The sequence below is a fragment of the Lagopus muta genome, chromosome 5 (assembly GCF_023343835.1).
Source record: "Lagopus muta isolate bLagMut1 chromosome 5, bLagMut1 primary, whole genome shotgun sequence".
Classification (NCBI taxonomy): domain Eukaryota; kingdom Metazoa; phylum Chordata; class Aves; order Galliformes; family Phasianidae; genus Lagopus; species Lagopus muta.
The window spans coordinates 39,292,357-39,309,046 of NC_064437.1; the positions used below are offsets into that span (position 1 = coordinate 39,292,357).

Below are 16,690 nucleotides of genomic sequence, written 5' to 3' on the forward strand. Positions count from 1 at the left end.
TGGGAGCTTTTGGGGGCACTTAATAGACAAGCACCTCCATTCTCCATGTGATACAGCCCTTTGCTTAAGTACTTTAACTATCAGCCGAACATATTTATTTTTTAAGCAGTTTAAACTCAAAAGCTCATTAGGATAACAGCAGAAAGCTTCTTCATGGTTCATGGATCCCATCTGGTTCTAGGGATGCAATGTATCAGGCTCTCGCTTGGTGTGCAAAGGACATGGGGCTCAGTGTTGCCTCTTCCATCAGCTCCACCTCCCCGTTGAGCTGGAAGGGCAGCAGGAATCCCCAGGACTGTTACTGCAGCTTCTGTACTCCAGGAACCTTGTATAATCCCACTTTTACTAACAGACCTCCTTTTCTCCTTCTCTTGCACAGATGGAGAAGATGAGAAAAAGCATAGGTCCCATCACCTTTCATGAGAGCACTGGATTTAAACGAAGTGCAAAGTTTCACTGGCAGCTGCTGTTCCTCAGCCACCATCATCCCTTCTGACTGAACACAGTGCTCGTCTACAGCGATACATGGCCATGCTAACAAGATCCAAAGGGAATGACTGAGTTATGCTCTGAAACTCCCCAGCACATGGACCTAATACGCTCAACACAATGCTTACGAGAGCAAAGCGCTGCAATTTTTGTTATCACAAACACTATTCTGAAATGATGGGAGTAGTTTCACTTTGTCAGCCTTCAGAAGCATAGGAAATCTCACATGAATTCTGGTATCCACATTAAAATTTGAATTTGGAAACAGCAGTATGAGGAAAACATTTTCTGAAATTAACATGAATAATACCCCCAACCACATACTATTAAAAATAAGCAACTGAAACTTCAGGTGAAGTGGAAGGGCTGCCTGTAGCAGTTTAGCTCCTGGGTTATTGCTATTACTCAGCTTGACCTGACCTGCTCCCTCTGCATGGTGTCCCCTGGGAGCTCTCCAGGACTGTCCCACAACACATCTATCTTTTTCACATGAGTTTGAGAGGCTCTCTGTGAGCTGGTAAACTCCTCATTAGCAAAAACAAAGCCTCTGAGGACAAGGCTTGCTTCTGAGGAAGCAAAGGGAAAAGAATCATCACACAAAGGACTTGTGTGGGAAATCCCACTACTGACTTCCCAGCAGCTGCTTCTCTCTGTTATGTGGAGCAGCTTATCGGAGACCCAAAATCTGAGAAGGTTTCTACTTCTTTCAGCTCATCAGATCCCTCAAAACTCAGGGATCTAAAGGCAATCAGACTTCTCAGGCAGAGCTGCAGTGCGCACGAGCAGGAGACGGATGTCATCCGTCGGGCGATCTTACTCCGGCCCGTCTCTGGCTGAAGCGAGCGCGCACGGCGAACCACGGCGCACGGCGGGCCGGGCGTTGGGAGTCACGGCCAGGCTCCGGAGCCGCTCGGCCCCGCACCGCTCGGCCCGTTCGCAGGGAGCCGACAGAGGGCGCCGGTGCCCCGGGGAGAGCGGCGGGACGGGGCTGCACGCGGCCGCCGGAGCCCCGCACCCCCAGGGCCGGAGAAGCGCGAGGCGTTTCGCGGCCAGGCGGAGAGCCGGCCGGCTCAGGTGTGCTCACAGCGCCCAGGTGGAAAGGGTGACTGCTGCGGGAACAGTGATACTGATGGGAAAGTGGGAGTCGGAGAAGCAGCTTTGCTTTTTTAAAAACTACATATACACACAAAGACAGAGCTTTGAAGGACTACGCTCTCACAGGATACGTCACATACTGTAAAAAAATTTAAGTACACATCCAAGATGTGTAGGAAAGGACAGAGAAGCGACTTGCAAAGCACAGTGCTTTGCTGTTTGTTTACCTCCAGTTGGCAGGCATGGCAAGCGGCCGTTTCAGAAGCTCGCCTCAGCCTCAGCCCGGCTGCTCCTGCCTCAGGACCTCCTGCACACACACCCACATGGAAGCAGGGACCCCGCAACAGGAGGGCCAGCAGGGTTTGAGTAGCATGGCTTTTCTAACAGACCAGTCTCTTCAGTTTCACACAAGGCAAACTATCTGTTTTCTACTTCATGCAGCTCTGAAAAGCGTTCCTCCTTTTTTGCCAGAACAACTACTCACAAGTTTCCTTAAGCGTAACTAAAAAGCTGATTTTCAAAGTCCTGCAAGCTAAAGAGAAGCCTGGCACCCATACTCCGCTCTGGTGCCTGTTCTGAATGTAGGTCACAGGCCTGCATCTCGCCATCAGCAGGTGCTGCACAGCAGAGCTGAGGGCTGGCAGCGGCAGCCTGCAATGGCTTCCCCATTTGATTTTTATTTTTAAACCAAAAAGCATCCTTAGACTGCAGCTTAAACAAAACCCTGTGATGAGTGGGGTGAGTTGGCCTGAAATACGTGGATAACATGGTGTTCAGAGCAGAGCCAGCTTTATAACCCAGCTTCAGAAATCAGGATTCATGAGGGTTTCTGTGCCCCCAACAGAAGCTCTAGAACCAAAATCACCTGTTTCCCAACCCCCCTGCCCAAGACACATTGCTGGCTTGAGCCTAGATTAGGGCCAGGGCCAGAGATTTCTGGAGAAGAACCAGAGCTATGGCAGAGTTCACATGTCCTGCTGGAGAAGTTGATGATGCCCATCTTCCACAAATCTTCCCTTCAGCTTCTGTCCTGAAACACATTTATGCTGCATCATCTACATTAGCATGAGGCTTCCCAAAAAAACAGGAGCTGCAAGAGTTGTGACCAGCTTTGAATCAGTAGGTTCAAGCATCCCAATCTTCATTTTGGACTCCATGCCTCTCAGGAGAAAATTCAAGTTCCAGGTAGCAAGCAATAGATCACCTGCACATCTGGAACTGTTCCTGAGCACCACGTGTCCTGAGGAGGGAACCTCAGAGCAGCACCAGCAGCTCCACACACCAGTGGCCTTTGTAGAGCATGTGCAGTTACCAGCCTGTGGGGCTGCCACCATCAGGTGAAAGTGAAAGGATCATACATAGCTCAAGAAGGCCTTCAAGGGACCAAAATGTTTTCCACTTAACTTTGGCCTGAGATTATCTCACCTGTTGTCAGTCTCCAAAATACACACCACTTGGATGTATGCAGCAGAGCCACAATTATAACTCACGCTTCAGAATGTAGCACCTTTCTTTATCCTAGCTGCCCTGACTCTGAGCCTGAGCTACGGGCTGGGCCAGTCATCACAGCCTTCAGCTCCACCAGGGGCTGCACAAGTGGAAGGGATTCACTCCAGGCCCCCTGGGAAGGTGTTGGGGCTTGGTGACAGTAAGCATCACTTGCTGCTTCTCAGCCTCAGGCCAGAGGGAACCTGTGACACCAAAGCCACAGGGCAGAATGAAAACCACTCCCATGCAAGTGGGGTTTGTTGTTGTCGTACTAGGTCATTTGTCATCCCAACTGTGGAAGTCTCAAAGGTAAAGAAGTGCCTTCAAAGACTAGACTACTGCCAGTCCCATAGGCAGCTTTTATTCCGAGCTATAAACCATACTCAGCCAAGACCATATGAAATCCATCAAACTCAGCTGGTAACAGTGTTTGTTATAGCAGCATAGGCTCAGCAAGATAACTGCAGAGGAAGGGAGAAGTACCAGTGAAAAAGCCACAGAGTGAATGAGCTCAGTATTTCCCAGGCATTATCAGCAGGCCTAGGCACCATCAGCAGGAACGAAAAGGAAAGTCAGATTTGCTCAGGGACATACGCAGAAGGGAAGTCCGATGGATAAAAGGGCTGAAAGGAACAGAAAAAGCAGGAGCAGGTTGATCTGTAAAAAGAAAAGGTGCAAGAGGAAGGGCAAGAACCAGGACTATATCTGTCACTTGTCTCTCTCCGCCCACTCAGAGAGGCTTCAAAAGAGATCTGGAAAGAGAGAGGAAAAAAAAACTGACAGATATTACTGTTCCAGCCACTGAGTCATGGCAGGAAACTACTGATACTGTAAACTAGTACTATAAGGTCAGACACTATTTGAGTTTTACCAAGGCTCACTGCAAGGGGAACAATTATTCAGTGCTGAGGATTTGTCCTTTTTGTAATTACTGGTGTTACTGTGAAACTGTTTCATCAAGCTTTCTTTAAAAAAAAAAAAAAAAAATCTGCCTTTATTTGAAAACATTTCAGATGTTCTCTTCTTCTTCTTCCTACATCTTTGTTTTTATTGCTACAGATGCTTAAGAGAAAGACATGGAGAAAGCAGAAGCAGCCTCCAGTCCTCAGGGTGCTATGAGTGCTTGGCCTACTCCAGCTCTTGCAACTGTTATGCCACAGAAAAATTGTTCTACTGTGATCTTCCTATCCTTCCATCAAAGGAGTCACTGAGAGTTACAACCATCTACATGGCCTTTTCAGACAGTCAACATCAGATTTGCTAGTGTGGTACACATACAATGGGTGGAATTACTTGGCACAGCCATCCTAATTCCCACAGAAACACAGCAAAGAGGTGAAATGGATGTTTTTGCTGTTGGAGGCAAGGCACACTGAGCTCAAAAGGGCTCAGCCCTGAGATGAGCACCCTTATGCTCCCTGCCTTGTCAAAACCAGCAGCCCCAGCCACATCTGTCTTTTTTATTCCTTACCAAAAGCCAAGAGAGCATTGCAGGATTCCCAGCTGCCAACCCCAGGCATATGCTGACTAACATAGCAAATCACACAGTTGTGCTGATGAACTGTTCTGGAAAGGTGAAGTGCCACCTAGACCCATTGTGCTGAAGAAACAGCAGTTACTGGGGTTCAGAAATGACATGAGCAGAGGTGACACAGCATGGGACACAGACATTTGAGGAATTGCTAGCTGTGCCCAACTCTTTGTTAACTAAAGATTTTATCCACTTCAGTTTTGTTCCACTGCCCAGGGATGGCCACTACCCAGCCCAGCAGGCCCTGCCAGGAGGCTCCTGCCTCACTTCAGGGATTAAGGCATAGTGGGATGACTGCACGCATCTGCTTGCACTAACACATCATGCTAGCAACTTTCCATCTCAGTCATCTTAAGCTAATTACTTCCATAAGTCCTGAGGGTCTCTCTCCAGCTTATCTGAGTCACAGCACCAAGCCTGAACCAGCCTACTCGGTTAAGTACAGTTCAGGAGAAGTTCACATTCTCCAGAATAGCCCAGCACAAGTAACGCCTGCCAAGTGAAGGAAGCGAGTCATACCAGTGAAAGACATCAGTGACCCCTGCAAGCAATTCCTCTCTTGCTCTGCTGAGAACACAAAGCACAACCGAGCTTGCCACACAAGGCAGGTGGGAAGGGCATTTAATCCAGTGGCACACTGAACAAGGGTTGCAAGGCAGCTGTAGGGCTGAAGGCAATGATTGCGCCTCATGCCAAACACATTGGAGTTGAACCAAGTGCTGATGAACAAGAAGCGTAGAATCTCACTGCCTTTTTCTGCAGTAGCTTTAAAGGCTGCTTAGTAGCTTTTCTGTTGTAAGGAATAAAATCATTTGTGACATTGTAGAAAAAAAGTCAGAGGCCATGAGCGGCGCACCACAATAACATAAAGCATGGCAGATCTTCAAAGCATTTCTGTTAGAGATCATTATCCAAACTAAAAATAAACCTATTCCCTTCTCATCTAGGCTTACAGGTACTGACGATGAAGATGACATGATGATGGTTTCCAGCAGAGGGGCAATATTTGTCTCAGTTTCCACACCAAAAAGCAGCCACGGAAAAGAGCAAAGAATATAATGACTCAGTATCACAGGGCGGAGGCTAATGAGCAGCAGATCAGGAGCAAGCAGTGGTCTCTGGAAGAAGGTGCTTTCATAAGCGAGCATGATCTTACTCATCTCCTGTCCTGATCAACTGCAGAGGTTCCATGAAACAAATGCTAACTAAGGCTGCCTCACCGTCACACACAAAATGATAAAAACTTTGGTTTCTTTTGTTCTGATTTTTGTTTGTGTTTTGAACTGCTTCTTTAAGACCTTCCCTGTGCTTTACTTCCAGCGTCCCGATCGCTCTGGCAGAAGGAGGTCCCACAGTAACCCAGATCTCCCTGTACAGCACGAGTGCTTATCAGTCAGTGCCTCGGTCAGCTCTCAGTTTGCTTAGAACAGATAAATTAAGAATGAGGGCAGCACCATCCCTTCACTCTATGCCAATAAGCTACGGGGCTATTTCAGCTATTGCTTCTTCCAAGACATGATACATCACTCTGTGATTTTTGGACAGTCAGGGAACTGACAGCACTTGCCTCTTTCCTTCTTCAAAGACACCACTAAAACATTTTACCTAATTAGCTACCACAGTACTCCATCAGCAAGGTGAATTTTATTCCTCAATGCTACAAACCTGTCACCACTCTGGGTTTATCAGAAAAGTACACTGCGGCTACACTGGAAGATTATTCACATCTTATAAATGATCTAGTTGATTTGTCTAGGAATATATTGGGTTATGCTGGCAAAACTAAGATTTGAATTTGGGCTTTCTGGGACTCCTGCCTGTCCTTACTGAGGCTTACCGTGCTGCCCTCTAGTAGAAACTCTTCCTTCTGAAAAATATATTGCTTACTTATGGAAGCTTAAATTCTCAAAAGCCCGAGAATTGATTTGTTTTTATCTAAAATAGCAAGCACATTTTTCGGAGACTGATGTTCACCCATTCATACTGGCAATTAGCATTTATCTTTAGCTTTGCAGAGCTGATGGAGAAGGCACTGACTGTATGAATTCTGCACTCCTCAGGATAAAATCTAAGGTGAGAGGGAAGCGGGGCTCCTCCCACTGTACTCTGCTCCCAGGTGTCCATCAGGTTTTTCCTGCATTTTGTCCTGCTGCTGAGCAGCACCAAAACAAGACACGTGCTTTTTACTTCAGGATGCTATCAATAAATTAAATACCAACAATGCCAGCTATCACAGAGCACCTTTAGCACTCATACCAAAGCAGTTTCTAGATCTACAGCCCAGGAGTTCTTCCTCAAATACGACTGGAAGAGGCAGGAAAATGAACAGGCAGCACACATGCATTTGGAGAGATGGGCAACAAGCCTCCATGGGCATCATTTCATCCTTTCACCCACAGAGCCTGGAGCTGAGAAGGCCTGGTTTGGCCCCAGAACATCTAGGACTGCAGGAGAGTCTGTCAGGATGCTCTAGGAACCAGAAGAGCTGAGGCTGCCTGACAAGCCCCGACCTCCTGGCTAGTGTGGGCATGGCATGCACCCAGCACCATAGGGCTTGGGAGGCATTCCCTCCCATGATAACCCATCTGAACTCCACTGATTTGCAAATGTAAAATGAACACGGGCAAATGCAAGACCTATAAAACATTTTGAAGGGTCTTAACAATCACCTCGTTATTTGGTGACCAGGAGTTTGACAAGCAAAGGCGATAGATGCCACCCACTCACTGCAGCTGAGGTCTGAACCATGCCATCAGTGTGACACAATGATGAGGCCCTCCGGCTCTCTCCTGCCTTGCCGGCCTGTCATTAGAGCTTTTCCTCAAGGCAGCAGGAACACTGGCATCCTGTAAATCCTCCTCTCCTAGGCAACAAGCTGACTGACTTTAGTTTCTACATTTCTTTGTTTTATTCATTCATTCTCGACTGTATAACTGGTAGCTTCATCCATGAGGTATTCTAGTTTTGCAGCTTATGACTGTTTGAAACAGCCAAAGTGATCTAGGAACTTGAATCAGCATGTCAGCCTAAGCTGATTGCAGTGTTCCTGCAGCTGTGGCTGGGCAGGCTTTTGTCAGGCTATGAAAGACACAAACAGCACTTACTCTAACACAGCATGGTTTGGGTGACCCTCAGGAGTGCTCACACAAGCTGAGAATACAATCCACAGTGAACTAAACTTAATGCCTGGCCATTCATGGGAGCAGGCCCTCAGTTTCATACACCTGCACAGCCTTTAAGGACACATCAGCACTTGGGCAGTGGCACACACACACACAGGAGGCAGCAGTCACACATGTAGGACGTGCCCTACCACACTGCCCTTGCCTCTCCCCTCAGAGGACAGCATTGGTGAGAAGTACCTGAGAGCAGCTCAGGGTCTGGTCAGCCCCATCTCCAGGCAGGCCTGGCAGAACTGCACACACTGAGCACCTCACTGTGTGGAAGCGACTGTATGAACATTGCTCTCACTGTTGCCTCAGCCTGCCATCCAGGCATGAAATCTGCCTGCTCACTCTCAAACATCGCCTCCAGTGGAGGAGAACTTCCCCACAATCACAAATTACTTTCCTTGTGAACCATGGCCACAGAAATCTCTATGAAGAAAAACACTATAGTACAGAGCAAGTACCATAATGCACACGGAGAGACGCTTTGTGCGTTTCATCATCAGAAACAAGAGACATGATACAAGGGCCCAAGCAGTTTTCATGGATCTCACGACCTCCCTCAGCCCACCACAGCCAGCCATATGGCAGCCCACACACCTCCAAGCTCCTCACTGACCTTATGTATGACAGCTCCAGCAGCCTTGAATCTACATGTATAACTCTCATATATTACCTTCAATTATGTACAAAAAGGCTAATTCATTACACTGTTTTAACTAAGGTTTTTTCCTATCTGCTGGCAAGATGTGTTTTTCCCATACACGTAAGGAAGTTTTCCCAAGTGGTATCAAGGGGGAAAAAAATGTTTTTCCTGAAGACTGCCCAAATTACTGAGCTTGCAATGAGTGATACAGTAGCTACAGTGTAACTAAGAGGATTGAGCCGTGCCTGCTTTGGGGGAGGTACAAGGAGTTCTTGATAGGTGTCAGCAGATGATCGCACCCTGGAGGTATTTCACCCGTAGGAAACAGGTGAAGAAAACTAGGGAAAGGGGCAGCTGCCTGAACAAATCACCTGACTCAATTTAGCCACCCAAGGGCACCTGCAGCATCTGCCTGGGACTCATAATGCCAAAGGACATTTGCGGGACCAGTGCTCTTCTGCAGCACCAGCTGCACAGGCACATGAAATGACACTGGCTCACTGCACTTCTGTGCCTGAATCACTCTTCAGGAAACAGGGCTAAGAGCAATTGGAAAAGCTGGCAACTGCAAGGACTCAGCTTACTTACTCTCCTGTCTGCAGTGTTACAATCTCACATGAAGGTCTGACATTGGGAATATCATAATCTGACAGTTACCAAGAAGACAGTAAAATAAAGGGCAACGACACACCCTCTTTGCTCTATTTACAAATGTCATGGTCATATGAGACACCAGTCAACCACATCAGGAGACTAAAACTAAACCACAATAGGATATGTTGATAAATATTTATTTCAAAACACCATGGCCTTTTGCATGACTAATGTTAATGTGATTTCAGACAGAGAAGAAAACAACCACCATTGAGTGCAAGATAACCATATTGAGAGTAGCGAAACAGGTACCTACCAACCTGTTTTTTATTCTGACTTAAAACCATGAGCGAGTCTATCAGTCGGTGCTGTCGTTGCCTGTGATACACTGGTGACTACTATGCAGGATAACTATAATGCCTACAGGTATCATCTACTGCAGACATTTGCAAACAGTAGGATTCATCTTCTCAGGACAGTGTGGGCTGGTTTCACACATGAAACAGAGCCCATATCATCCAGGCATTAGAAAGTGTCTGCTTGGAGTTTTAGGAGAACTGTATTCCAAGTTAGATAATTATCAACAGTATCTGCTACTGAACAGCTGTTAATTAGTCAGTGCCCCTCTCTTCAGCAAGGAGAAGTTACTGCAAAGACGGAATTCATAGGGGAAAAAAAAAAGCCCCAAAAGCCCCAGTAAAGATTGCAGCCCTTTGTGGCCTATACCGTGCTTGTCACAGGGCAGGGAGAGGGAATCAGCCTATCACAGCATGTTGCAATCGCCACAGAAATGTCTTGCTCTTCTTGTTTCTTCTCCACCCTTGTTCGGAGAGTTAAGGTAAGGTGGGAAAACAGCTGCAGCACTGTGGGCATCCTGCCTGGACACCCAGCACTACAGCAGCAATGCTCCTGCAGCTTGTTGTGTAGCTCTGTTGTTCTTCAGCTGTTTTCTTTAACTACTGCTTCTCTAATTGCTATGATTTAGGTGAAGAAAATCCATCAGAAACCATGAGCTGTTCCTGTGGTAGGTATAGGAGCTGCACATCAGACAAGATGGCTAAGGATCTACTGAGGCAAACAGCTCTGAACTGAATGAATTTGGAGATGTGACTTGACTTGGGGAGAGGAAGGTGCATCTAACATGCACTGCCCTACATAAGTCCACAGGACAACTGTTCAGACACTTCCCTCTGTGCAACACAAGCTCCAAGTGTAAAAGTGTGGCATCCATGTGAGTTTAATGGACTGGAAGCCCCACAGAAAGAAACACAGAAGCCCCAGGATGGCTGGAGTTTACATTTGGCTCTTTTGTCTCCGTATGCAGCCTGGACCCCAATTACCAAAGCACATAAGCAGCTTTATAGGAATTGCCCGTCCATCGTTGCCCCAGAAATAAGGAAAGGGAAACTGCATGGCTGGGTATTTCTCCAACTTCTCAGTGAGCACAGAACCATACAGTGCAGGATGCTTGGTAAAGCAGCATGCTTCAAATGAGACACCTGCCTTCTCCTGGTTGATGTATCCAGCACGTCCAAGGGCAATAGACTACACTGCTTGCTGTGAATGGCTGGTGCACCAGCTCCTCTCTTCTACCTCCTCCAAACAGCACAGGCCCAGGTGCTGAAAAGACTGCTACTTGTAGCAACAATCCCCACATCAGTAGCCTCATGTATCTGAAGAGCCATGGTGAAGAACTTCCACTCCAAGCTCATTACAGCCTCACTACTCCTTAAATGGAGAGGATTTTCTAGAAGCACCAAGCATGCAGGTCTAGAAGCTATTTTAGACATCACAGATCGCAACACCAGCATCATGCACACCCACCCCAATGCACTCAGCTCAGCAATTCACCAAACACAGTTGGAATTTGAAGGGCCAACAGGGAAACATGGTGCTAATGCTGACAGCCTGAATTTTAGCTGTCCAGTGGTAAGAAGAGCTATAGAAAGTAAAACATCTCAGTGCACGTATTCATTCCACTTGTCTGTCATGAATATGCCTAACTTGCAACAATTCCCAAGTTTTTTTTTTTTTCTCTACAATTGGTCACTTGCATGACAGAAAATGTATTTCTGGTGAAAAATAATATACACGGCCCAGCACTGTGTGCATCATTCACATTCAGTGGGAAAGCATTCAGTGCAGTGGGAAAGAGTCATCTTATGAATGCTGCAAAACGCATAAACAGATAAATTACATTCAATTCCTAAGTACACAAAATGCACATAAAAATGAGACCTCCCACCAAGATGGCAGAAAGGTCAAACTAAACAATGGGGAAAGGACAGTCACAGATAATTGTGTACTTACAATTAAGTGCCACAAGCAGACATTTCAGAGATACCCCCCATATCAGGACTTTGCCACATTCAGAAGTAAATTTCTCTTGCTTTGACAAAACCAGCCATTTTGGAACGACTCTGATAGGCAGACAGCAGGACAGTGTGATATTCCTGTGTTCTGCTAGCTTTTGATTATCAGAGAACATTTTCCTTATACAAGATGCATAGTAGAAGCAAGCATGTATCGCAAGGCAAATTTGAACAAAACCACCAGCAGCATTTCAGGAAAAAAGTATCTTTCCAAGCATATGCTTGCTCTGCTAATAATGATACAAGTTCAGAAGCTAGCAGTGCAGCATGAAGTGTTACCTCAAAAAATACACATACTTCGACATTTGCACTCTGTGTAGAGCATTGCTAAAAGCTCATGGACTTTACAAAATGCGTTAGCAATCCTGCAATGTAAATCTATGGTTGAATCCATCAGTTAAAAGGAGGGCAGTGGACTCTAATCCATGTGGTGGAAGAGCTAATTCAAAATGTGAGCTCAATCACATCCTCTTTGTTATCTACTCACCAACATTCAATATAGCCTTCATGAACCTGTAGAAAGTCTTAGAAGACAGCTCCAAGAAGCATGCAGTATACACTTCATCTTAAAAGAAAGGCTTCCTCTGAAAACCAGCTATAACCGTTTGTACATTAACACTGACAACTATATCCGCTTTCAGCCCTGGAACACATTTGTACTCGGAGCTCTCAGACAATGCAAAGGCTGAAGGAAGATCACCGTCATTCCAGAACAGAAAACAGCAGGAATTAGTTATAAAAGCTCCTGGGCTTGAGGTTCTGGACTTCAAGTTTCACCTTCCCAAAAACACAGGAGAAATGAAGACACACTGGAATCTTGACTCCAGTATCTCACAACCATAATCCGTCTCCCGTACTTCCCAGGGTGGCAGGTCTGCCTAATCCCATCTACCACATCTGCCAGCCCCATCTCATCACACTTCCAAAACAAAGTCAATTCCGTCCAGTGAACCTGCAGAACTCTTAGATAATGAAAAAGATTGTACCCGAATACAGTACAGAACTCGAAGTACCATCAAGCAGTTAACACAAGCAGAAAGCTCCTGCTCAGCTTTGTGCTTTCCACATCATCAATATCATTAATCTCTGAGTTTACCTGCAGCAGCCATACAGCTGAGAGTTTGCTGTGGATTCATAGTCATCCAGACGTTTCCACCACATGGGTAGCAAGTGCTGTTAACTTTTTCTGGAAGCAAAAGGAAAAAAAAAATCTTAAAAAAAAAAAAAGACTCATAAGCATTTACTGAATACAAATTTACACACTTTCATTAATAACTGGGGGAAGGGAGCAGAAAAAGGGGAAAGAAAGCTTCAAATCATTTTAACGATCCTTAAGCCCATATATTTGCATATGTAAGGGTAGCATAAGGATACTGTACCCACAGCCTGTGGTCAGACCAAAGTCGGTACAGAGACTACATGTCCACATGTGCAAAATCGCAAAATCTCAAGGAACTGCACTGTTGGAGCCAAATGCTTTGCTGCCGATACTCAGTATGACATGGCAAACACCTGATCCAATTCTGATTTAGCTATTTCAATAGGCCTTTACTGTCAGCTCACTAAGACGTAGAAAAACAAAACTCCCATAATTTAGTGAGGAACAAAACATACTCCAGCTTCTCTTTTTCACAGGTTGCTTTATGAAGAAGCAGCTCTGGAGCAGATGCTTTTAGTAGTACATGTGCTTTGGTTTTACTTTCAGACTCCCGTGTGCTAAAAGCAGCACCTCATCCACTCCAGCTCCCGCACAGGAACTGCACGCACAGCTGAGGCAGAGCTGCTCTGCAGCTGCTCCTGGCTCAGGCTGGTTGGCGCAGCCCTGGAAGTGCTACTCTGCAAAATGCACCATTAACGCAGTAACAAAACAGCCCCAACTCACCTCCCCTACAAGCCTACTGCTAAACTGCCCTTAGTAAATACTCTCATTTCCCCCAACCTCCCTCGCCCCCCAAGAGACTACCCTCAACCCTTTGGAGGCAGAAAGACCACAAATTCTGCTTACATCCAAGCTTAGAAGCCCTCTTCCCCTCTGCAGGTGACCTTGCACTGGAAACCACAGTTCCCGGGGGGCTATTTCAGCTCTGTTTAAATTAACGGTTCCTCAGCACGCTCCCTGCAAAGGGCAGCACAGCTCAGGGCAACACACAGCTGTGTTTGCACAGTTAAACCGTGTACCTAAACTCGAGACAGGTAAGGAAAGAGAATGACCAACGCCACCTTAAGATAAAGGAATCCCAATCCCGTCGAGGTTTTAAAGCAGACATTCCCCCAAAAAATCTCTGAAGAGAGTCACAGATCACACACAGTGTGACCTCCAGCCGCGCCCGCCCTGAGGCGCAGCACCGCCACGCGCACCTCGCGCCCCAGCTGGGAGGCTCCCACCTCGCGGAACCGTTGGTAGTCGCGGCCCGCCCGCCGGACCGAGCTGACCAATCGCATCGCAGAGCGGGAAAGGCGGCGCCCTATGGCTGCAGGAGGGAGGCCCCGCGCCCGTCCGCCGCGGAGCTGCCTGTGCTGGGAGTGGCGAGTGGGAGGGGTGCCGAGTGCGGCAAGGTTCTGCTCGGGCGTTGGAGGGGAGGCACGGGGAGTGTGGCGCCCGTAAAACGGCTGCTTCACCCTGCCTAAAGAAGCAGGAGACCTTGCCGGGAACGTTTCAGCTCCTGAGCGCCCACAGGGAGAAATCCGTGTAAAAAAAATGAGAACGGCAGCTGCAGGAAGGAGGGGCTCCGGTCCCGTGCCCGCCGGGTGCCTCCCTGCCTCCCGCCCGCCCGCAGAAGCGCTGGGGAGACCTCGCGGCAAAAATAGCTCCGTGTCAGATAAACGGGCGCGCGGCGGCTGTCTGGTGGCTGCTGGTAAAAGCCGTGGTGGTGTTACGGAAAGCGGTGGTGAAAAAGGGGAACCGAGAGCCTCCAAGGAGCGGCGGGAAAGCTCGCCGCCCGCAGCGGAGACACCGGGACGGCCCAGGGCTGCAGCCACGAACGTCGGGGCCGCGCGGGGACCGGCGTGGCCGCTGTGACACAGTGGCAGCGGGGCCGTGCAGGAATGGGCGGCGTTTTGGCTGACGGAGCCCAGGAGCGGTGCTAGCCTAGGGACAGTCCGATCCCGAGTGTGGTCGCAGCACGGAGATCATCTCTCACTTAGGAGAAGCAATTCTATGGGGCTCCAACTCCTGCTTGTTTGCTCAAGCCGAACGGAGTAACTGTAAACTAAGAATAAATACTAATTAACCGGAATCTTTCTTTGTGTCGTGATCTGAACAAGACACCGTGTCTATCTTTAACTTTATGCTGCTTTGAGATGCACCCTCTGTCTGCAGCAGGCAAAAATAAGATCCCTTCCTTCGATAAACTTAATCACAGACCTCACTGTAGGACAGCATTTCTTGGCAGAGCTGTGCTGTTATCTCTAAGCGCTGTGTCCTTACCAGCATTTGAACAGACATGCATTCTGTGTCTCCAGTGCGATTGCTTTCATGATCAAGGATCATTTAATCCCGTAACTTTCCTTGTCCTGATGGAAGAAGAGGGGAAGGTGAATTGCTCCTGAGTGAGAACGGCTTTTTCAGTACGTGCAACAGTTGTACTGAGGCTTTCTGTAAGACACAGATGAAGACTGCTGAGATTTTTCCCTTCAAAGCTGGGGACAGCAGGGTGGAAGTTCTAAATTATCTTATGTTGAGCTGAAGGAAATTAATAGTGCTTTGTATAGATTTTAATATCAGAGAGAGAATAATAGAATAGGATTTAAAATGATTTTTTTTTTTCCTAAGTGTACACATTTTCCAAGTTCTCTTGTTTTTAATTTTTCTTTTGTTGCATATAGCTTCAGTATTTTCTAAATTTCTGTTGAAAGCTCTTATAACACAACGTATTTTTTTGTTACAACTGTTGGTAATTATGCAGACAACATGCATACAGAGGGTAAACTCTATGCGTGTTTTACACTGTAAAAGTCAAGATCTTCCATAAATGCAGCTGTATTCTTTTGTCGAAAAATAACTAATTTGAGAAAATTATGTTCAAATTCCGAAAAACAGTTAAAGAGATATTTAGCAGCTCTTATCAAGAGCTATGCAAAGTCAAATTCTGCCCAGTTCCACCTCTCAAGCACCTTCTGACACAACACGGTCTTGTACCCGCTAGGTAGGTAGCCAATATCAGTGATCGAATTTTCACATCACTTCACCTGGGCCTCACTGTAACTCTGCAGGGCTGCTCAGGAATAAACAGAAAGCCTACCCAATGGTGTGGATAGAGAAGTTTTTAACTGTAGATGAAATCATAAAATAAAGTCTCTACCAGTTAAAAGTTGCATGAACGCTATTTGAATGGTGTAACAGTACAATTTGTTCATTCAGCATGAACATCACCTGTACATAGCAGCTCAGTGAGCCCAAAGCTGGGTCCGGCAGTGCCATCTACCCAGGTAATGGTGCACCTGTCCATCCGCAGGGCCTCCTGGTCTGCAGGACACACAGCTCATGGCGAGGCCCAAACCTTGCCCACCCACTTGTTGCACGGCCATGTGAGGAACTGCTTAGGTGTCAGTGCACCTGCTTTGCAACAGGCACCTCTGAAGCAGAGAGGATTAGATGCCCTGTGCATCTGACTGTGAGTACCACAGCTACCAGCACCTACAGCTGCCCCTAGAGAGGGTGGCCAGGAAAGGGAGAAGGGCTGTGTGTGTCCCCGGAAGTCACCTCTTCTAATTCTAAGGGAAAGATGGAGAAGAAAATACTCTTTCCACAAAGCTAGAAAGCTTCAGAAAGCTAAAGCCTAATAATTTTGGTTTGTTAGCTCGACTGGAAATGAGAGGAAACTGTATAGCTGTGAAGAGCTGGACCAACAATAGTAGTTTTTTCTTCTCCTAGAGAAAAGCTCACAAATGAAAGAACCACAGTTCCATCCCCCTGAGAAGCAGGAACAGGTATTTGATAGCTAAAACTATTGAGGATGTAATACATTCCAGCCTCTTGGTGAGCCTAGCCACCACCTTCCTCCTCTCTGTACATTCCAAAAGCGGCTGTGATTCTAAGGTCATATAGCACTAAGCTGGCAGAGAAAAGCACAAGGGACCACCAGAAGTTGCATAATTCCTTCCTAAACTGATGGGAAGGAAATGCTTTTGAACATCCCGCTAAAATGAATGCCAAAGCTGTTCTTAAGCTTTAGTTCAGATTTTATTTAGGGTACTGGACAGATGACTGCTGTCAGTAGGAAACACTGACCAGTATTTAGGCTACCTAAATAGAGTCCCAAGGGCTTGTGTGTATTTTAGACACATAAAGCAGCTCTCTGGCCAAGAA

At 46.9% G+C, this 16,690-nt stretch overlaps 1 protein-coding gene across 2 annotated transcripts in view; it reads right to left on the reverse strand.

The window, feature by feature from the left end:
- Positions 1 to 16,690, reverse strand: part of RTKN2 (rhotekin 2) — a 189,228-nt gene that overhangs the window by 110,837 nt on the left and 61,701 nt on the right. Inside the window, exons 1-2 of one of the 2 annotated variants that reach the window (XM_048946439.1) lie at positions 13,603 to 13,718; positions 12,479 to 12,593 (exon numbers count right to left, since the gene is read on the reverse strand). The exons of the other annotated variant lie outside the window; for it this stretch is intronic. The gene's annotated coding sequence lies outside the window, so the exon portion shown is untranslated. Of the gene's footprint in view, positions 1 to 12,478; positions 12,594 to 13,602; positions 13,719 to 16,690 lie in introns of those variants that run through there. 2 annotated transcript variants of the gene reach the window in all.